This window comes from Trachemys scripta, chromosome 3, assembly GCF_013100865.1.
Source record: "Trachemys scripta elegans isolate TJP31775 chromosome 3, CAS_Tse_1.0, whole genome shotgun sequence".
Taxonomy (NCBI): domain Eukaryota; kingdom Metazoa; phylum Chordata; order Testudines; family Emydidae; genus Trachemys; species Trachemys scripta.
Window position 1 is genome coordinate 24,342,418 of NC_048300.1, and position 19,956 is coordinate 24,362,373.

At 44.4% G+C, this 19,956-nt stretch overlaps 1 long non-coding RNA gene across 1 annotated transcript in view; it reads right to left on the minus strand.

The window, feature by feature from the left end:
- The window catches only part of LOC117874316, a 112,659-nt gene that overhangs the window by 58,779 nt on the left and 33,924 nt on the right, over positions 1-19,956 (minus strand). The window contains exon 2 of the long non-coding RNA XR_004644946.1: positions 1,027-1,142. This is a non-coding gene — a long non-coding RNA (uncharacterized LOC117874316). The remainder of the gene's footprint in view (positions 1-1,026; positions 1,143-19,956) is intronic.

Below are 19,956 nucleotides of genomic sequence, written 5' to 3' on the forward strand. Positions count from 1 at the left end.
AGGGCAGTTAGGAGCAGGGGTCCCAGGAGGGGACAGTCAGGGGACAAGGAGTGGGGGGGTGGGGGGTTGGGAGTTCTGGGGGGGAGCTGTCAGGGGGCAGGAGTGGGGAGAGGGATCCGAGCAGTCAGGGGACAGGGAGCAGAGGGGTTTAGATGGGTTGGGAGTTCTGGGGGTGGGGCTGTCAGGGGGTGGGGAGTGGTTGGATGGGGCATGGGAGTCCCAGGGGTCTGTTTGGGGGTGGGGGGTGGATAAGGGTTGGGGCAGTCAGGGGACAAGAGGCAGGGAGGCTTAGATAGGGGGTGGAGTCCTGGGGGGGCAGTTAGGGGCAGGGGTCCCAGGAGGGGGCAGTCAGGGGACAAGGAACGGGGGGAGGGTTGGGGGTTCTGGGGGGGGGCGGGAAGTGGGAGGGGCAGGGGCAGGGCTAGGGCGGGGCTCCTCCCATCCTCTTTTTTGCTTGCTGAAATATGGTAACCCTACCCACCCTTCCCTTCCCCCCACTCTCTGGGCCAACCCTCACACCCAACATTTGCCTAAGAAGACAACACAAATACAGGATGTAGATCTCTATGTTTGCCAGTAAGGAAGCCCCAGGTCAGTTTATAGCAAAGGATTTGGGCTGAGAAGGAAAAATTACTGATTCCTCCCTGATTAAATATCAGGGGCTCAAATCCCCAACTCTGCTCCTATAGTACTTGGTAGGCAAGAAACTCCAGTCTGTAATTTCCCAGAGCTTTACACACATGCAAAATATTTACTAACGAGGCATGTACTCCTGTACCAAAGGTTAGTGAAGCTTCCTTTGTAGCCCAGATCCAGCTTGTGTGAAAGAGCTCTTAAGAGGAAGGCTGTTGACATCACTGTGCATGGTCACACATAGCAAGTAAACACATAAGATGTAGCCCCTTAAGGGATACCAATTCCTCTGGCCAGTTGTGGCTGGGAAGAACAGTTTACTCATCCATACAGTTTTTTCTTGCAATGAACCTTATTTTGACTCCCAAATACAATGCCAGGCCACCCACTCACCTTGTGTAGATCTATGTGAGAAAAGGCCCCCCACAGATAGGTCTCTTCTCCTCTGTGCTAAAGTGGGACTCACACAACTCTAGGGCACTGTCCTTTACCTCACCTCTTCCTGGATCCTGTGTGAGGAAGGGAGAGAGTCAAGGCAGGCAGGGGTTGAGAAGGAGAAGATGTGCATTGTCCCCCCTTCAGCTCCCTGGAAGTGACACAAAAAGGCTAATTCACATCCAAATTGTAATAACTTTTCTGCCAAGCCCCCCCCTCCCCCCTGTCCAGGGGTGCTCAGAGTCACTGTGGTGTGTCACATAAACCAGCTCCCAGCAGAGTTAGATAACATGGTGCTTATAACCCTGGCTAGCTTCAGGAGCCCTGTCCATACTAGCTTTTCACCGTTGCTGCTACCAGTGAAGGTTAACTAGTGGTAGTGTTGTGTAGGAAATTTTGGTGCATTGTTGACACCTCCATAGAGCAGGTAAGAATGGATTCCCTGCCACATATCTCAAGGGACATGTCATTTTCTGAGAGGAGGGAATAGGGAGCAGAAGCTCCAAAGCAAGAATAAAAAAGTAAATATTTTAAAACAAGCAACAGCAAAACATACATACACACAAGAAAAGAAAGAGTATAAGGGGAAAGAGTCAGAAAAGAAGAAAATGGGACTGAATGAACAGGAACGAGAAAATGCGACTGTCAGAGATGGTGCCAGGGGCCAGTGGGGAAACAGTCCATTCCATCCCAAAAGGGGATCCACCAAGCAAAGATGGCAATCCCTCATTTATGAACCCAAAGATGTCCTCTAGAGAATGTCACAAATCTGCTTTATTTCTGCCTCTGAGTATCTTAGCTAGTTGAAAGATATATTAAATCACAGGCAGCCTCCCCACTGACTGCATATCTGAGAATGTTTGCATGCAACGTTTATTCCATCGAGTGTATGAAATAAGTTACACCCAAGAAATTTGCTCCTCAGATGCCCATTTCAGACAGTTGGATATGAGTAACTAGCATGTAGGTCTACGACCTCCCCAGTTTTAGTCAATCCACCACCCACTTGGGCCATCTCCAAGCCCACAGATAGAGATGACCCACATAGCTGTCCTAACACCCTTTTGGATGACAGTACAATCCTGAGGGAGCAACAATTTGCTACATAGCCATAGCTAACCCACACACAGAAAGATTAATGCACTTTTTGATGATTCACATGCACAGATTTAAAAGCAGAATCAAGATCTTTGTTCATTATTTTGGAATGAAACAGCAGCTAGCATTTTTACATATGCCTGTTAAGGCAAAATCCTGGATGGAATTCTCTTGCTTATCTACAATGAATTTTAGCTATACCCTTTAAAGAGAATCAATTTATATTAAAAGAAATAAACAGATTACTATAATCCCAAACCTAGAATTTTCAGTCAGATTCCATGTCCTGAGTCCTCTGTTACATCTAGATATTGTAGAGGTGGGAGTCTTCTAAATGACAAATGGTTTTAATGCATAATCCCCAGTCACTCTAGCCCATTAAAGATGGATTTTTATAGCCTTAACTGCAGATCTGTTTGCTTTTGTGTGTTCTAGTTGAACCTTCAAGAACACATAGCTTTGAAGTTTAATTATCCCCCTAATTATTGCAACCATTATAGCTGAGAAATATACAAGATACCTAATAAGCTTGTAAAGTAGGAGTTAACTTTAATCAAAAAAGTGAAAACATGGGGAAAGTTTTATTCATCAATAGCTTTGACAAAATTAACTTTAGTGTCATACACATCAAGTCCAATTTTTAATACACAAGAGATCAGCCCTCTCACTGCTTCCAGCAAATTCCATGCAATCTCTAATTGTGAAAGAAAGAGAGAGAGAGTTGCCAACCAGAAAAGAAGATTCAGAACTGCCAACTGACTTTACTATTAATTTTATGGGAAAAACATGTGCAAAGTAGCCACCCAAGAGAAGACTGCCCACAGCATTTTGGAGGAGAGAGTTACCTCAGAAAAGACGGCCACAGAAGACATAATTGGCACACAACGGAACTAATCTAATGGACACAGAGAGGGACTATTGACACAAAAAAACTGCTCTGACAAAAAAGATATATTACAACATTCTCTGCAAGCCAGTGCTGCATCAGGCTGTGAGCAAAGAGAAAGATTAACACCCCATGTCAGCCAATAGAGGACAGATCTTTTGTTGGAAAGCATTGCCAGGATTTTTTATATCCCTGATCATTTTCTTTTCCCTTCCCTGCAATTCTTCTACCCCCCACAGCAACACTACCCTATTGTTTGAAAAAGAACCCACAAATGAGAATGTACATACAGAACCAGCTAGTTAGCAGGCAGTGACTAAGACCTTGTCTACACTACAAACTTTGATTAATGCAAGTTGTGTTGGCAGAAAGCCACCACAGTTAGTATGTTCCTGGTGCATACTTTCCTCCTTGCATCAGTGCTGCATGTACTCACCAGCAGTGCTTGTATCAAGGCACAGTGTGGTGCATCGTGGAAAGGTATCCCAGTGTGCAACCCACCTCCATACACCACATTGTCTTTTGGGAACTTTTGGCAATGCATGGTGGGGCAGAAATGAGTCATGCAGAGATGAGTGGGAACAAGAGGTCAACTTCCCAGTGTTCAACTGTCTCTATTACATAATGTCATCTATTTCCCATAATTTTCACACCTTTTCAAAAAATCCCACAACTTGTGCATCCCTTCTCCCTGTCCACCGTCTCTGACAGAAGCATAGAACCTGCACAGCTCTGCACTATTGTCATGAGCATTGCAAACTCAGGATGCACAATCCTCTGGTATTTGCAGAGCCAAATGACAATTTTTTGGAGGACAGATTGCTGCAGATGGCGAGAACCAATTCAAGATTATTGGTGGCATTCATGGAGCAGCTGCAGATGGTGAAGTGCCACTTGTGGGCCCAAGAAACGAACACTGATTGGTGGAATCATATCATAATGCAGGCTTAGGATGATGAGCAGCAGCTGCAGAACTTCTCGATGTGCAAGGCCACATTCCTGAATCTGTTTGCTGAGTTTGCTCCAGCCCTCCAGCACAGGAACACCAATGTGAGAGCTTCCCTAACAGTGGAGACGTGAGCAGTGATTGCACTGTGGAAACTTGCAATGCCAGATAGCTACTGGCCAGTGGGAAATCATTTTGGAGTTGGAAAAGCCACTGTGGAGACCATTGCCCTGTAAGTCTGCAGGGTCATTAATTGTTTCCTGCTACGCAGGACTGTGACTCTCTCTATTTGTGCTAGAGATAGTGGATGGGTTTGCAGCAATGGGGTTCCTGCACCGTGGTGGAGCAATAGACGGCATGCATATCCCTAATTTTGCACCGGACCACCTTGTCACAGAATACATCAACAAGAAGAGCTACTTTTCTGTGGTTATGCAAACCTTGGTGGATCACCAGGACACTTCACCAACATCAGCATCAGCTGGTCAGGGAAGGTGAATGACTCTCACATCTTTAAGAAAACAGGACTGTTCAGAAATTTACAAGCAGGGACTCATGAAGCTGTGTACCTCAACAGCACCAAGGAAAGATTCAACTACCAGGTCAGCAGGTGCAGAATGACAGTGAATGTGCTTTTGGTAGGTTGAAGGGGCACTGGCATTGTTTACTCACAAGCTTGGGCCTCAGTGAGAAAAATATCCCATTGGTTATAGCTGCCTGCTGTGTCCTGTGTAATATCTGTGAAGCACATGGGGAAAAGTTGCCACTAGGGTGGAGGGGGAGTGTCTGTCTGCTGAGTTTCAACAGATTGACACAAGCACCATTAGAAGAGCTCAATGCGGAGGTATACAGCTCAGGGAAGCTTTGAAAGAGCACTTTAACAGTGAGCCACAGTAATGCATTGTGGTGTACTGAGGCCTGACCCTGGTGTTTTGAGGCCTGTTTGTAATTGTGTGGTGCTTGGTGTACATCTATGACTATAACATGGTCAATTCACCTATTAATTTTGCAGTGCTTGCTGCACATTTATGATTATGTTGTGTTTGTTGCTGATACTATGAGCTGTGTCATAGTGTAGAGTAACAAGTAAATGGTTGTTTTCAGGACTGCTAGGCACTCTGCAGCATATGTTGTAAACCAATAAAGATAAATTATTTTCCAAATAGAATTTTATTCAGTAACAAAGCAAGTGCAAACAAAAATCTGTTCTCTTTATAAGCAAATCCATCAAAAACTTAATAAATTAATGGAACAGAACTTATCAAGGGGAAAGAAGATTCATTCCATTTTACCTACTGGTGGCTTTCACAGATCAGTGTATGTGAAGCAGTGGTTGTCCTTAATGTCCAGTGTGGACTGGTAGGGGTAGGGATGAGGCCTTAATACTATGTGGAATGTTGGGGCTGGAATGTAGGGAGGTGCTTTAATGGAGTTCTCCATGGACTGCAAAAGGAGGTGAGCCCAGGATTGTTGAACCTGTAGGTCCACAACAGTCTGCAGCATCTGTGTTTGCTGCCAGAGAAGCCCCATTATGTCCTGGTACATCCCCCTCTCCTTTTTCTGCTGGGACTTCTTTCTGGCCACTATTTTCTTTGCCAGTCTGTCTGCAGTGTTCACCCTCCAAGCCTTTTGCTCACAGCCTGATGCAGCACTGGCTTGCAGGATCTTGGCAATGGCAATGAATACTGGCTCCATTTTCCACAGGCAGTGGTATTTTAGCTGATCCTGAGGGTAACAGAGACACAGCAGCTGCTGGCATCTTGAATGCTGCCTGGGCCCATATGCTACTAGCCCAGTGATTCTCAAACTTTTGTATTGGTGACCCCTTTCACACATCAAGCCTCTGAGTGTGACACCCCTTACAAATTAAAAAACCCACATTTTTTTATGTTTAACACTGTATTATAAATGCTGGAGGCAAAGCGTGGCTTGGGAGTGGGGGCTGAGAGCTTACCACCCCCCACATAATAACCTCACAACCCCCTGAGGGGTCACAACCCCCAGTTTGAGAAACTAGACTATGTATTGCAACGGTGCCTGCCTACGTTATCGCTAACTGGCATGGGAAAGTGTCCTACCACTGAGGAAGAACTAAGGCTGCTATGCCTAGAAACCTTCTCAAGAAGATTCATGGGACATCACTGTATACATAAGCAAACTATTCCACATGGCCCCCTTGCCAAACTCTACAAGAGAATGAAAAGCAGGTGACAATGCTACCTCTTTATTGTACCACTATCTCTTCTAGTATGAGCACCTTAATGAAAACTCGATAGCTGTATTCTGTTAAGTTGGAGGCACTATCAGTACATCTTTGTTATGGGAAATACAATTTACACATTTACCTGAGGTTCCTTCCCCTACCTCGGGCTCGCCCATGCTTGACTGCTGGGATTGACTGGACTGCAGTGGAGTCTCAAATAGGTGCTGGCTCATGGCATAGGTGGACCCACCCAGTCACATGTCCCCCATCCTCTCTCTTCACCACCTCCTCATTGTTCATGTGAGGTGACTTGGGCTTGGGCTTCTTGTAGGTATCGACGGTGGTGTGTGAGGTGGTCATGGGTCTCCATCAAGCATGGCATGCATCTCTTTGTAAAAGCAGTATGCCTGCGGCTCAGCGCTAGATTGACGGCCTTTTTGGCCTTCTGATATGCCTGACTCAGTTCCTTCACTTTTACACGGCACTGCTGCTAGACCCTGTAATATCCCTCCTCCTGCATTCCCCATGCAATCTGCTCATAGAGGTCTATGTTTCTATGGCTGGTCCATAGCTGTGCTTGCACAGCCTCTTCTCCCCACAGGCCCAGGAGATCCAATATCTCCTGTCTACTCCAGCCCAGAGTACATCTAGAGTGTGTACCCAGCATGGTCAGCTGGGCAGTTGCACACAACAATGGAGAGCTGCTAGATGTGCTTGCCAAGCTGGACAATCAGGAAGAATCATTTCAAAAATTCTCAGGGCTTTAAAGAGAAGGGCAGCCTTTTGGTCTTTGTGATCCCTGGGCAGTGGAGTTCACAATTGTGATCAGAGGGGTCAGTGTCAGACATTGTGGGACAGCTGCTGGAGGACTGTTAGCGTCAGCATAAGCAACGCAGTGTCTACTCTTGCACTGCATTGACCTCAGTATATTGACCATGGCGCACTGCCAATTGGGGAGGTAGTGTTACTGCATCTGGGTAATGGGGCACTTACATCAGTGGGAGACAAATTTAAGTATAGACAAATACACAACTAGGTCGATGCTAAGTGACTTATGTCGACCTAACTTGGTAGTGTAGGCCAGACCTAAGTTAGAAGCTGAAGAAACAACTTCTTTCTTCTCCTTGTGCTTCTAAGCAAGGGTAACAACATCATTCCCAACCTCTCTTTTATAACCTCTGCTTTTTATCAGAGATAGACATTATTTTATGTAACATTGTATTTGTATGTGTAAAACATATGTGTATACACTCATGAGTATATGTAACACAAACGTGCACACACACAAGTACATAAATGTGTTACTGCAACATTTTCAAAAACAAAAAATACACTTTATAGTGTAACACAAAGCTACATATTTAGGTTCTAGTCCTGCAACTGGATTTCCACAAGTAGCCTCTTGTACCCAGGGCCAGCTCTAGGCACCAGCGCTCCAAGCATGTGCTTGGGGCAGCACTTTCAAAGGGGCGGCACTCCATACCCTTTTTTTTCCTTTTTTTTGCTTGGGGCAGAAAAAGTCAGGAGCCTTCCCTGAGTGGAGGTGAGCTGCAGCGGTGGGGGTGTGGGGAGGGCCGCAGGAAGTAACCTTGAGGGGGGGGCAGAGGAACCGCTCCCCCCCAGCTCACCTCTGCTCCACTGCTGCCTGCTCCCCCGAGCGCGCTACCGCTCCGCTTCTCGCCCTCCCTCCCAGGCTTGCTATGCGAATCAGCTGTTTTGCTGCAAGCCTGGAAGGGAGGGGGAGATGTGGAGCGGCGGCGGCGCGCTCGGGGGAGGAGGCGGAGGTGGAGCGGAGGTGAGCTGGAGGGGGGAGCGGTTCCTCTGCCTCCCCCCCCCCAGGGTTACTTCCTGCGGCCCTCCCGGCACCTCAAGCTCCTGCCTGTGAGAAGCAGGAAGAAAGCAGAGAAAGCTTCTCCTAGAAACAGTTTAAAATTGTCAGTACTTAGGTAAATAAAATTATCTTTCAAGAACACAAAAGTGTCTCTTCTTCTTTAGAGTTGTAAATTAATGGAGATATCCTATCTCCTAGAACTGGAAGGGACCTTGAAAGGTCATCAAGTCCAGCCCCCTGCCTTCACCAGCAGGACCAAGTACTGATTTTGCCCCAGTTCCCTAAGTGGCCCCCTCAAGGATTGAACTCACAACCCTGGGTTTAGCAGGCCAATGCTCAAACCACAGTAAACTCTGCCAACTTTAACTTTCCATACTTTCCTGTTCAGCTAGACCCTGTAGATATGTTGGCACCAGAGAATCTAAACACTGGTCTCCTCTAAACTTCAGTGTCCTATGGTGTTGATGGACAGAGTCCCTGCCTAAGAAAAAGAAGCTACGTCAACTACAAGATCAGCTATTTTGTAGTTGACGTAGAGTCCTGCACTTAGGACGGAAGAATCCCATGCACTGCTACAGACTAGGGACCGAATGGCGAGGTAGCAGTTCTGCAGAAAAGGACCTAGGGTTCACAGTGGACGAGAAGTTGGATATGAGTCTTGTTGCCAAGAAGGTTAACGGCATTTTGGGCTGTATAAGTAGGGGCATTGCCAGTAGATCAAGGAACGTGATCGTTCCCCTTTATTCGACATTGGTGAGGCCTCGTCTGGAGTACTGTGTCCAGTTTTGGGCCCCACACTACAAGAAGGATGTGGAAAAATTAGAAAGAGTCCAGCGGAGGGCAACAAAAATGATTAGGGGTCTGGAGCACATGACTTATGAGGAGAGGCTGAGGGAACTGGGATTGTTTAGTCTCCAGAAGAGAAGAATGAGGGGGGATTTGATAGCAGCCTTCAACTACCTGAAGGGGGGTTCCAAAGAGGATGGAGCTCGGCTGTTCTCAGTGGTGGCAGATGACAGAACAAGGAGCAATGGTCTCAAGTTGCAGTGGGGGAGGTCTAGGTTGGATATTAGGAAACACTATTTCATTAGGAGGGTGGTGAAGCACTGGAATGCATTACCTAGGGAGGTGGTGGAGTCTCCTTCCTTGTAGGTTTTTAAGGCCCGGCTTGACAAAGCCCTGGCTGGGATGATTTAGTTGGGAATTGGTCCTGCTTTGAGCAGGGGGTTGGACTAGATGACCTCCTGAGGTCCCTTCCAACCCTGATATTCTATGATTCTATGATGATTCTACCAACTAAACTATGACCAGAATTCACTATGCCTGTATTGAATATATATTTTTATTGTATAACTTTAATTAGGCCAAGGCTAGGTTTAGGGGATTAAGCTGAGGAGCAGTGGGTGAAATTATCTTTAGTTCTCACAGAAGGGGCTGCAGGAAGTAACCCTGCGGGGGAGGCAGAGGAACCGCTCCCCCCCAGCTCACCTCCGCCTCCTCCCCCGAGCACGCCGCCACTGCGGCTCCGCTTCTCACCCCTCCCTCCCAGGCTTGCCGCTAAAAAAACTGATTTTTGAGGGGTAGGAGGGGAAATGCAGTGCACCCGGAGGAGGAGACGGGGCCGGGGATTTGGGGAAGGGGTTGGAATGTGGTGGGGAAGGGGCGGAGTTGGGGCGGGGCTAGGGGGCATGGGAAATTTTTTTTGCTTGGGGCGGGAAAAAACTTGGAGCCGGCCCTGCTTGTACCCCAACAGATTCAGATGCAAGATCAGAGCCTTAAGAAGCAAAAAGGAGGGAAAAGTTTACTATATACAGTATATATATAATATCTATATACAGTATATATATATATATATTATACATACATGCACAGACACATAATGCAACTTAGTTACTGGTAATTAAAGCTGAGGCTAAAAACAAATCTTTTGCATTTCTTGACTTTTTTTATATTCTAATAGTGCAAGCTAAACATTGCATTAGCACAGGGTTTATATTAGGTTCCTAGATTATTATTTTTTTTATAAAAAGGAACGAAAACTAGTGTGAAAAATCTGATTCACAAACTGAACAGAAATCAATGTTTAAGTTACCTTAAGGGGGAATAAACACATAAATTTATGTATTTATTTATTTATTTGCCTGGATATAAGCACTTAAATTAGTTTTAGTTCTTAAGAGGCACAAGCAGTTAAAATCTGTTTACATTTATAAGGATGACTTGTGCCTGTTGTCATGCCGTGAAAAGCACACACCTTTTAGAAGTGCATGCATATGCAATGCACCTTTCTAGAAGTGTGGCTTGTCAGAGTTAGTGCTATTTTGCATTCTCCATTCATCATATGCAATTTTCGAACAATCAAAACAGCATTTGTTTTCAACCAATATTTTCCAGCTTATCAATGGACACATTCTTCATTGAGGCCTATGTCCATGACAAGTTCCAAATTGCAAAATTCAGCCTTTTGAGATACCTGTTTTTAGGGGGAAGGAAAAGAGTGGCCATTTTTTTACTACAGGAAAAATTATTTTTTAACACACATGCACAATTAAAAAATGGCATAACAGATTTTAATCCAAATTTCCAGAAAATTTCACTTGTGAATAGAGATCAAGCATGGAAAGTTTCATCTGAGAAAGTTATGAGTGGATGAAAACAAGGGCTTATAACTGAAGCTGTCTTGCAAACTTAACTATTTGCTACTTAGTGAAAAAATTATATATCTAGATATTGCTAGCTCATGACTTAGGCCCCAACCCTGCAATGGAGAGTGTGCAGGCAGACTGCCGCAGCCATGCAGAGCCTTGTCAACTTCAGTGGGGCTGTGCAAGGGGTGCAGTAATCTATCCACACACTATGGGTTGGAGCCTTGATCTACATACCAACACAAGGGAGCAATGGGGAAATAATACTCCCCCACACACACCTCAGTGTGAGCTAATCCCCTCAAACCCAGAGCAAGGGAGATGCAGAGAGTGAGTTTTATCTCTGAAGGGTATCTCGGAATCACAATACTTTGCAGGGATACTTCTGAGTCATGCAGCTTACGCACCACCCCTTGCTCAAGGCTCTGTCTGGTGGCAACAGTCTAGCCCACTGGCATTACCTATACACCATTCTGTACACTATCTATACAGCTAGACCACTGTTTTCTGAACTGTGAAACTAGCCTAAGCTAGTACTGTACATGATTACTGAAACACACAGAGCTCTCCAAGCTTTTGCTGATTTCTAAGTAGAAATGAGTCCACAAGAAGGGAAGATTTGTTTATTGAAAGCTTTATGTAAGTGGCCTGTAGCTAATTTTTGTTTTGTTTTGTTATTATTCTCCTTACAACCCTCAGTAATAAATGGTGCACTTACAAATAAATATAGCTATAATGGGACATAAATTTTCTTCAGGGAGTAGCGGGGGAGGGAGGCAAAAAGAGAATCACTCATCCCCAGCATTTTTAAAAATATCTGCATCAGGGGAGGTCCTGAATGATTTTCTGAACTTCAGAAGACTGATGGCAAAAGGTTTGAGAAACCATGGCTGAGGCAAGTCTTTATCAGATATAAAACTGGATCCCTTTTTTGATGAATTCCCTTATTCTTCTTACAACTATCTCCTACTCCTGAGTGCCTGTTCTTTTCATTCCTGTCATTTTCTGTGCTATTTTGGTAGATATTCTATAGTTATACCTGCTATATATGCTCTTGTTTTGCATTATGTATATTATATATGAACATGTATACAAAGCTATATTAAAAGAATGTTAAGGTTGAGAAGTCAAACTCTCAAAAGTCAGGAAATGCATGAATTGAAGTTGTATGCACTTTTGATAAAAACATATTTTGTTGTGTTTTGTTTCTTCTCTGTTGTGCTCTCATGGGACATGCAAGGAAAAGAAGGCAGGGATAGGATTTCAGGAGCAGTTTCTGATCTCAAGACCCCACTGTAACACTTAAACTAGGCTGCTCGTGGGAGAGGGTCAGTATCTTTTGCCACCCAGTTGCATGGGATTCTTCAGTGTCAGGTGTGACAGTGAAATTGAGATTTATGGGGTTTTTTTTCAAATACCGCAAGTGATATGAGGGTGTTTCCCGAATTTCTAAGATCTTGAAGACAAAACACTAGGATAAGACAGAGAAAGTTTCACTATATGTCCAATTTTTACCCACTTCTAACTTTCTAAAACTAAAATAAAACCTTTCCATCTGAAATTTGGCATATGTGGTCTCTTGGCAGAGGAGAGTTTACTGTGGAAACCTGACAAGGCTTTTTGACATATATGAATTTGTGGGGGAGAAGAAGCTTAAGAACAGTTTTTTAGCATTCTTTGGAACATCATCTCTCAAACTTGTTCTAGAAACTCCAGTGACAGATAGTGCTTAGGACTGTATTTTATTGTTTTATTGAAGGGTGGGTGGGTAATTTTGGAGTTATTCACTGTGAACATTCAAATCTTCAAGAACTTCATGAGATCCCTGTGGAGCTTATAAATTTCTTAACTAAACTTGTGGTGTTTATAAACTCTACAAACTCCACTATGCCTGCAAACTCCATTACCTAGAGATGTCCCCAAACTACAAAATTTGAATCCAGACCCCCAAAATTCAGAGATATTGGGATTCAAGCCTTAATTCCACAGGGGGTGGGACAGCAATGAAATTTAAACATAGATCCACTTTTGGATTCTGCACCTCAACCCTTACAAAGCTTCTGCATGTTTGAAATTGGGTATTGGTTTAGGCCCATTGCTACTATAAACCAAAGAGTTTTACTTCATGAAGCTACAGCTATAGGAAAAAATCTACACTAATTGTAAATGCCATAATCCAAATAGATTGGTTCAAAGACTGTAGATGTTTTGCAGATACAACTAGCAAAGGTATGGGAGCCAAATAGCTTGGATTGAAATACAATAGCAATTTACTGCAACAAAATATTCAAAATCCACATTCATTACAGAGTTGATAAAGCATTTAAAATTAATCTCTCCTTTATGTAGCCTGAAAGATTACTACTACAGAGTTTACAAGGCCTATAGGTACAGCCTGTCCTAGAGAAACTTTGCAGGACCAGCTTGTGGGCTTTCTAAATTCTCTGCCTACTGACACAGAGTTTACAAGGTTTGGTCACATAATCCAGAAGCATTCCCTACAGAATTTAACAAGCTGAATGCTGTAATCCTTTCTGACCACTACAGATTTCTCTTGACAGGGCTACGACCTTATGCCTTGCAATACCCCGTCTGTGCCTGAAAACCTTGAAAGAACCAGAAGACAACACCTCTAATGTAAGTTATAATACTACTGAATTACTCTTTTGTTTCACGACTCAGATTTAGACATTCTTCAGGAAAGTAGAGGGAAATAATGACATTTATGAGCAACTCCATTTAGTGTTCATGGAATACCCTAGAATCACAGGCCAGGTGGCAGATTTGTCATCTAAATCCTTCTGTTCAGGACTCAGAATTCACAATCCCCTCCAGTGGAGAGTTGGACTTCATAATTTCCAGTTTTCCTTCATTTCAGAATTTACAGGGTTTTCCAACTCCTCCAGCAAATGGGTTGAATTTATAATCTTCATTAATGATTAATTCCACAGTCCATAAAATGTACAAGAACTTTTAGCAATGTAGCTGAATGCACATTATCCCTGAATTTCAAGGCTCATGTAGTGCAGTATCTTCTCTAGTAAACCAACAAACTTTGCATTTGCTTAAAATATTTAATCTCAAGGCTCACACAGGTTACAAGCTCTGCTGGGAAACCAGGAGCATTTGTAATTCATGAGTCCTTGTGCTAGCAGATGTTGTAATTGTCACAGACCATAGCTGTTTGTCTCAAAGTCTTTTATCAGCTTCACAGTTGGAGCTTGTAAATTCCATGAAGAAACAGCGTGGGCTCACAGAACTCACAAACATCCCTAGTTTAACTAATGTAGCTGGGAGAGATTGTAATTTTTGTGAATCCAATATCTATCATTTTTGGAACTTCAACTCTGCTGATGGAACAGTCACCACTCATGACTTCCATGAAACCAGGAGCTAGGATCAAGGAACTTACAAGCTTCCCAGGGCAGGAACTTGTGAATTCAGTTAGACAAATACCTAGTGTTCATGGAAATTTGCCAAGTCCTTTGAAAAACTAATCACAGTTCATGACATTTACAGCTTTTAACTGCTGGAACTATAGCGAGGTCCACTGCATAGGTTACAGTGCTGGGAATTTCATGCAAATTATATTCTTGGCTGGGTTTGTGAAGGAGAATATAAATTTCCCTAGAGATCTCAAACATTGCAATTTCTACCAGGTGTCTGAAGCATACTATAAACCCTACTGGTGGATCTCATCCAAGTTAATCTCCAAAGTAGACTGAAAATTATTATAACCTACCCCAGGTATCTCACACAAGGTACAAAGGCACCAAAGCAGCCAGAACCTGGTTAGCGTAGGGAATGGTTCCAGCCTCAGAGCAGCTCCCAAAGCTTTGATAAAAGGTAAACCTGATCCTTACTTCAAGACCTTATTGCCTACAACAGACAGATTTGACCCTTTTCCCTGATTACCTCAATGAGAGATGCAGAACTCATTCTCTCCACCATTAACAGTGAAAGGGGCTAATGTCTAACTCTGGAACAAAGGGGAAAGAGCAAACCAAAAGATATCCTCCTCCTAGAAGATATCTCAAAGCAAAGTGGGAGCCTGGGCATCCTACATGGAGGGATAGATCCCGGACAGTTCTGGACAGAAGGTCCTGTCTGTTTGCCAGATCAGAAAGAAGGCCCTGTATTAATTCAAGCTCATCCCTTTCTTTGTCTGTTGGTCTCTGGAAAACCCAGCTTGAACCAGTATAGGCAAAACACTCGTGGGGTGGTACCTCTCTAGATTTGCTTAGGCTCATCGATTCTCCTTAATTACCACCCACTGTTTTTAGTTCTTGTGGGAGCTGTGGTAATCTCCCCCATGGAATAGAACACAATCATTCCTAAACCATTTAATACAGTATGGCCCCAAAGATTTTGCATGAGATTGCAATATCTGTCACAGTTAGCATCTGATAGCTGTTCGGTGGCATTTGTGAAATCATCTGGTGGTCTCATTCCAGTTGTGCATAAAAAAACCCACCATTCACTATTAACCAACACCTGGTTAGCAGTCTCAGGATTAGCCATGGATCACATGACCATAGAAACTGAACTAATAATATTGAGCCAGATTGTCTACTCCTGCATTAAAAGTCACAGGACAGGCATTTTGGGAAGGAAATGTCCATCAGGAAAGGTTTGCCCCTCTTGAGGAGAAGAGTGTGGAGATCCTTAGGAGGCCTGGGGCATTTGGAGAGAGGCCCATGACTCCACACAGGCCCAATATCTAAACAAGTACATTGCCTCAGTCTTTAATGAGGCTAATGAGGAGCTTAGGGATAATGGTAGGATGACAAATGGGAATGAGGATATGGAGGTAGGTATTACCAAATCCGAGGTAGAAGCCAAACTCGAACAGCTTAATGGGACTAAATCGGGGGGCCCAGATATTCTTCATCCAAGAATATTAAAGGAACTGGCACATGAAATTGCAAGCCCATTAACAAGGATTTTTAATGAATCTGTAAACTCAGGGGTTGTACTGTATGACAGGAGAATTGCTAACATAGTTTCTATCTTTAAGAAAGTTGGGGGAAAGTGATCCAGGCAACTACAGGCCTGTTAGTTTGACATCTGTAGTATGCAAAGTTTGGGGGAAACTTCTGAAGGAGAAAATAGTTAAAGATTTTGAGGTCAATGGTAATTGGGACAAATTACAACATGGTTTTATAAAAGGTAGATTGTGCCAAATCAACCTGATCTCCTGCTTTGAGAAGGTAACAGATTTTTTAGACAAAGGAAATGCAGTGGCTCTAATTTACCTTGATTTCAGTAAGGCATTCAATATGGTTCCACATGGGGAATTATTAGCTAAATTGGAAAAGATGGGGATCAATATGAAAATTGAAAAGTGGATAGGAACTGGTTAAAGGGGAGACTACAACAAGTCGTACTGAAAGGTGAACTGTCAGGCTGGAGAGAGGTTACTAGTGGAGTTCCTCAGAGATCTGTTTGGGGACCAATCTTGTTTAATCTTTTTATTACTGACCTTGGCACAAAAAGTGGGAATGTGCTAATAAAGTTTGCGGATGACACAAAGCTGGGAGGTATTGCCAATACAGAGAAGGACCAGGATATCATATAGGAAGATCTGGATGATCTCGTAAACTGGAGTAATAGTAATAGGATGAAATTTAATAGTGAAAAGTGCAAGCTCATGCATTTAGGGATTAATAACAAGAATTATTATTATAAGCTGGGGACGCATCAGTTGGAAGTAACAGAGGAGGAGAAGGACCTCGGAGTATTGGTTGATCACAGGATGACTATGAGCCGCCAATGTGATATGGCCGCGAAAAAAGCTAATGCAGTCTTGGGATGCATCAGGCGAGGTATTTCCAGTAGAGATAAGGAGGTGTTAGTACCGTTATACAAGGCACTGGTGAGACCTCATCTGGAATACTGTGTGCAATTCTGGTCTCCCATGTTTAAGAAGGATGAATTAAAACTGGAACAGGTGCAGAGAAGGGCTACAGGATAATCCGAGGAATGGAAAACCTGTCTTATGAAAGTATCAGAGGGGTAGCTGTGTTAGTCTGGATCTGTCAAAAGCAACAGAGAGTCCTGTGGTCCCTTTAAGACTAACAGATGTATTGGAGCATAAGCTTTCATGGGTGACGAAGTGGATATTCACCCACAAAAGCTTATGCTCCAATACATCTGTTAGTCTTAAAGGGACCACAGGACTCTCTGTTGTCTTATGAAAGGAGACTCAAAGAGCTTGGCTTGTTTAGCCTAACCAAAAGAAGGCTGAGGGGAGATATGATTGCTCTCTACAAATATATCAGAGGAATAAATAGCAGGGAGGGAGAGGAATTATTTAAGCTCAGTACCAATGTGGACACAAGAACAAATGGATATAAACTGGCCATCAGGAAGTTTAGACTTGAAATTAGACGAAGGTTTCTAACCATCAGAGGAGTGAAGTTCTGGAACAGCCTGCCAACGGGAGTAGTGGGGGCAAAAGACATATCTGGCTTCAAGACTAAGCTTGATAAGCTTATGGCGGGGATGGTATAACGAGATTGATCTTTGACTATTAGCGGTAAATATGCCCAATGGCTTGTGATGGGATATTAGATTGGGTGGAATCTGAGTTACTACAGAGAATGCTTTCCTAGGTATCTGGCTGGTGAGTCATTCCAACCCCTTCCCCAAATCCCCGTCCCCGCCTCCTCCCCCGGGCGCGCCGCATTTCCCCTCCTACCCCTCCCTTCCAGGCTTGCCTGGGAGGGAGGGGGGAGAAGCAGAGCGGCGGCACGCTCGGGGGAGGAGGCGGAGGTGAGCTGGGGGGGGAGTGGTTCCTCTGCCCCCCCTTACTTCCTGAGGCCCTTCCCACGCCCCCCACCACCGCAGCTCACCTCTGCTCCGCCTGCTCCCCTGAGTGCGCCACCACTGCTCCACTTCTCCCCCCTCCCTCCCAGGCTTGCCGCAAAACAGCTGATTTGCGTAGCAAGCCTGAGAGGGAGGGGGGAGAAGCGGAGAGGCCGCAGCACGCTCAGGGGAGCAGGCGGAGCGGAGGTGAGCTGCGGTGGTGGGGGACGGTTCCTCTGGCCCCCCCGAGGGGTTACTTCCTGCAGCCCTCCCCGCGCCCCCCACCACCGCAGCTCACCTCCGCTCAGGGCCAGCTCATGGCTTTTTGCGCCCCAAGCAAAAAAAAGGAGCCGGAGTGCCGCCCCTTGGAAAGTGTTGCCCCAAGCACATGCTTGGAGTGCTGGTGCCTAGAGCCGGCCCTGGCTGGAAGATTCTCTGCACCTTGAAGTCTTTTAACCATTATTTGAGAACTTCAATGGCTCAGACACAGGTTTGATACAGGAATGGGTGGATGAGATTCTGTAGCCTGTGTTGTGCAGGAGGTCAGACTAGATGATCATAATGGTCCCTTCTGACCTTATAGTCTATGATTCTATGTCCCCCAGTGGTCTACCCCGGCTCCCTGGCAGGGCAGCTCCACTACAGGCATGTTTCCCTTAGTCCTGGAAGTCCCTAAGACATCCTGGAGCTGTATTGCCATTACTTTCTGGGTATGTATAGCTCACGGGGCATGGGAACGATGTGTGTCCCCACTGGTCCACCCACCTCTCCCACAGTCCACACATTTGCTTCCCCCTCCTTCAGTGTGGAACCCAGATTCCTAGAAGTGCTTCTACAGGTTTTAGGGAGGGAAGTGGCAGAGGCCACCTGGAAGCTTGTATTGCTGCGACATATGTTCAATGGGTAACAGGGGACTTCTGTACCCGGGGATGTTAGCCCTTTGTCTTCTGCCACCACTACATTCACTAAGAAAAAAATGAGATGAGTATGAAATATAAAAGAAAGTACTAAAAAAAGGGAATCACCCAGTAATTCTGTACAAAGGAAAACCTGATTAAATAAGTAGCATGAAAAGTGCTGATCAATTTACCTCACTAGATAGAGGTTTGCCCTTTTTATTTTAATCTTTTGAGGATTTTACACAGGCAATAAAGGATGATATATATTGTGGTTTTAATCTATATCCTTTATTTCCTGTTTTATTTTGCTCACAAGTTTTAAAATCAGCACTAATATTACAAGATAAAATATTTTGTAAAAATACATACAAGAAATGGAAAATATTTTTTCCAAAAGATTCTCCCCCTGCCTCCCCGCACGCGCGCATGAGCACATACACATGCACACACACACACACACACACACACACACCTTGTCATAGTGCTGGAGCTAGGGATGCTGGGGGTATTGCCACACCCCTTGGCTTGAAGTGGTTTCCATCAGATACAGAGTTCACAGTTTGTTTCAATGTCTCTCAGCATCCCTGCTGTACAAATTGTTCCAGCACCCCTGCACCTTGTTATCTGAACAATTCAGTCACTCCCAAATTCCCACCTGTGGTACCCGTAGTGATCCTGAAATATTTTGTTTTTCCCAGAATCTGAACCTTAAGACAAATCTTTTGACTCAGGGCTCCTGGCCCTGCCAACTTGGGAAGAATTCAGATTTTTTTCAGAATCATTCATCCTACCCAGCCTTCTGTTTAAATCAAACACTGCAACAAATATCACATTTAGCACAAGATATGCATGTAATGTAGCAGCTTCAGAAAATACCACCCCAGGAAAACTCCAACTTTCAACTACCTGAAAGGGGGTTCCAAAGAGGATGGATCTAGACTGTTCTCAGTGGTACCTGATGACAGAACAAGGAGTAATGGTCTCAAGTTGCAGTTGGGGAGGTTTAGGTTGGATATTAGGAAAAACTTTTTCACTAGGAGGGTGGTGAAGCACTGGAATGGGTTACCTAGGGAGGTGGTGGAATCTCCTTCCTTAGAGGTTTTTAAGGTCAGGCTTGACAAAGCCCTGGCTGGGATGATTTAGTTGGGAATTGGTCCTGCTTTGAGCAGGGGGTTGGACTAGATGACTTCCTGAGGTCCCTTCCAACCCTGATATTCTATGATCCTATGATTTACCAAGTAGCCTCACCGGAGCTTTCCCTAACACTGTATGGAATGATAGTTTTCATTAAGATCATAGAAACTGAACATAAATTTCTGAGTAACTGTAACATTATAGTATCAGAGGGATAGCCGTGTTAGTCTGAATCTGTAAAAAGCAACAGAGGGTCCTGTGGCACCTTTAAGACTAACAGAAGTATTGGGAGCATAAGCTTTCGTGGGTAAGAACCTCACTTCTTCAGATGTAAGTGAGGTTCTTACCCATGAAAGCTTATGCTCCCAATACTTCTGTTAGTCTTAAAGGTGCCACAGGACCCTCTGTTGCTTTTTACAGATTCAGACTAACACGGCTA